Source organism: Triticum dicoccoides, chromosome 4A (genome assembly GCF_002162155.2).
Source record: "Triticum dicoccoides isolate Atlit2015 ecotype Zavitan chromosome 4A, WEW_v2.0, whole genome shotgun sequence".
Classification (NCBI taxonomy): domain Eukaryota; kingdom Viridiplantae; phylum Streptophyta; class Magnoliopsida; order Poales; family Poaceae; genus Triticum; species Triticum dicoccoides.
This window is the reverse complement of record NC_041386.1, coordinates 185,557,952-185,561,274: the sequence shown is the minus strand read 5'-3', so window position 1 is coordinate 185,561,274 and position 3,323 is coordinate 185,557,952.

Below are 3,323 nucleotides of genomic sequence, written 5' to 3'. Positions count from 1 at the left end.
CCGATTGTTCGCAAGAAGCGAAAAAAATCTCTAACGATTTGGAACCTCTCAAACAGCTGACCAGCTCTCGCCGCATCATGACAGTCAGTTTTTGGCTTTCTCTACTGAGGTGATCGTCCGGAAGAACCGGGACACAATCACAATAGTTCTCCCTTTACTACCCTAGCCGATATAGCGGAACATAAGGTAGTAAGCACAGGAGCCGGGCAACCCAACTATTGACTAGAGACATGATTCGGAGCCGATGCATATAATGCTATAAGTTCAGGGTGCCGAACTATACTGAAAAAGTGTTCAGACTTTAATTGCCGTAATGCGGGGTGCAATGAAGCCCCTAGCGCAGTAATACGTACCATGGTGTACGTGTGCAATAAGTAATATATACAAAGGTGAGGAAACAGGAAAATTAAGTAATAAGCTGACGCCACCATTTATTCACCATTGTGATGTAATTAATACGTCGAGGCGTATTTTGTGCAAATAATGCGATAAGCAAGTAAAGCTATTTAACATGCCGTAACCAAGGGTGAGCTACGTGCGGGTATGTAAAACAAGTATGGCGATTGTTAATAGAAACCACCTGGGGATTCCCTTGTATGCCAGAGCTCCTTGCCTCCTTGGTGTGTTCTGCAAACGGGTCGTCCGCATATACCTCGAAAAGGAAAAAACCATAATAAAAAGAAAAATAAATGCATGCAAATCCAGGGTTGGTCGAGCCACATTGTGGATCGCGAGCGAGTTATGCCTCCGTCAGTACCCATGGGGTTTTGAGTGCGTAGTTATGTACGCACTGTACGGATGCCATTTTCCTCCTCGGGGCTAGGACGGATGCCGGATTTACTAATTCAGCTCTTGACGAACCGAGCTGCCCTGTTGCAGTGTAGTCCGGACCTTCTTAACGATGTCCAAGGACTTGCCGACCGGATTATGGTGCCGTTTGAGAAGGCCGCTCTGTACTTCTGCTGCTAGGCTGGCGGTATGCTCCTCTGTACGAAGGGAACGTTTCGTGTTTCCATTTACTATAATGACGCCGCGTGGACCGGACATCTTGAGCTTGAGATAAGCGTAATGTGGCACCGCGTTTCTAGCGAACGCGGTTCGTCTAAGCAGTGCGTGGTAGCCGCTTCGGAAGGGGACGATATCACAGATTAGCTCTTCGCTTCGGAAGTTATCCGGGGAACCGAAGACCACCTCCAGCGTGATTGAGCCCGTACAACGGGCCTCTATGCCTGGTATGACTCCTTTAAAGGTAGTTATCGTGGGCTTGATTCGTGCGGGATTAATGCCCATTTTGCGTACTGTATCCTGATAGAGCAGGTTGAGGCTGCTACCACCATCCATTAGGACTCGTGTCATGTGAAATTCGTCGATGATTGGGTCGAGTACCAATGCGGCTGAACCGCCATGACGGATGCTAGTTGGATGATCACAATGATCAAAGGTGATCTGGAATGACGACCATGGGTTGAATTTTGGGGCGACTGGCTCTACCGCATAAACGTCCCTGAGTGCGCACTTGCGCTCCCTTTTGGGGATACGTGTAGCATATATCATGTTCACCGTTTTGACTTGAGGTGGGAATTTCTTCTGCCCCCAGTGTTCGGTTGCCGGGGCTCCTCGTCTTCGTCCTCGCTCTGCGATTCCCCTTCCTTGTTTCCGCTGTTTACCTTGCTGGCTTGCTTAAAGACCCGGCAATCTCTATTAGTATGGTTGGCCGGTTTGTCTGGGGTGCCATGTATCTGGCACGGACAATCGAGTATGCGGTCCAAGCTAGATGGTCCGCCGCCGTTCCTTTTATAGGGCTTCTTTCGTTGGCCGAACTTGGAGCCACTAAATCCGGCGTGGACTGTAGTGTCATCGGTGTTATCACCATTGCTTCGGCGTTTGTGTCTGTTGCGCCGGAGCTTGCTGGTGCTGTTTTTGGCCTCGGAGGGGCTTGCTACGTTGGCTGTGTTTTTACTGCAAGCCAGCCAGCTATCTTCTCCCACGCAAAAGTGGGTCATAAGTGCCGTGAGGGCTCCCATGGACCTCGACTTTTCTTGGCCGAGGTGGCGGGCGAGCCATTCGTCACGGATGCTATGCTTGAAGGCCGCTAGGGCTTCGGCATCCGGACAGTCAACGATCTGGTTCTTTTTGGTTAGGAACCTAGTCTATAATTTTCTGGCTGATTCTCCAGGTTGTTGAACTATGTGGCTTAGGTCATCGGCATTGGGTGGCCGGACATATGTACCTTGGAAGTTGTCAAGGAAGGCTTCTTCCAAGTCCTCCCAGCTACCGATGGAATTCTTGGGCAGGCTATTTAGCCAGTGTCGAGATGGCCCTTTGAGTTTTTGTGGGAGGTATTTGATGGCGTGGAGGTCGTCTCCACGGGCCATGTGGATGTGGAGAATAAAGTCCTCAATCCATATTGCGGGATCGTTGTTCCGTCGTATGATTCAATGTTGACAGGCTTGAACCCCTCGGGGAATTCATGATCCAGCACCTCATCTGTGAAGCGGAGAGGGTGTGCGGCGCCTCTATATCGGGCCGTGTCATGGCGCACCTCCGATGAAGTCCGTCTGTGGTTATCGGCCTGGGTGTGACTAGGTTTGTCACGTCCAAATAGGTAGCCGTCATCCCGAGTCGGGAAGCGTCCTCGCGATCCGTAGATTGATCTGGTGTGTCCTATTCTACTGTCCAGCTCCTGCCGAAGTTCGTATGAAAGGTCCCGAGCTGTTCTGTCCCTGTTTTTGCGAGGCGGTGGGGTGGGCTGTTGTTCGGTCTGAGTTGCCATTTTATCCCGACCGCGAGGTGGTCGGTCCGCAACAATATCCCGACCACGTGGTGGTCGGTCTGCATTTCGTGAGGGAGGTATGGGATCTGGTGCCTCCTCATCAAACTAAGGTAGCAGTCTGCGCTTTGGGTAACTCGTGACTGGGCACTTGAGGCTGTATTCTTCGGCTGCCCAGACATCAGTCCACCTGCCAATGAGCAGGTTTTGATCAGCCTGGAGCTGCTGCTGCTTCTTCTTCAGGCTTCTGGCAGTAGCTATTAGCTGGCGCTTGAAGTGTTCCTGCTCTAGGGGTGCCCCAGGCATGATGAAATCCTCGCTGCCAAGGCTCTCCTCATCTTCGGAGACTGGACGATAACTATCATCATCCGGGTCATTGGGCATGGCCTGTTTATTAGGGCCATCGTGCCCATTGTCTTGTTCCTCTTGTTCGAATGCAGCCCCAACAGGGTCTTCATTGTTTTCGGCGTCGCCCGGAGTACTATTTTCTCCGGTGCCAGTGTTTCCATTATTTGCGCGACGAGGCTTAGAGCGGCGTTTAGGGCTCTGGTGT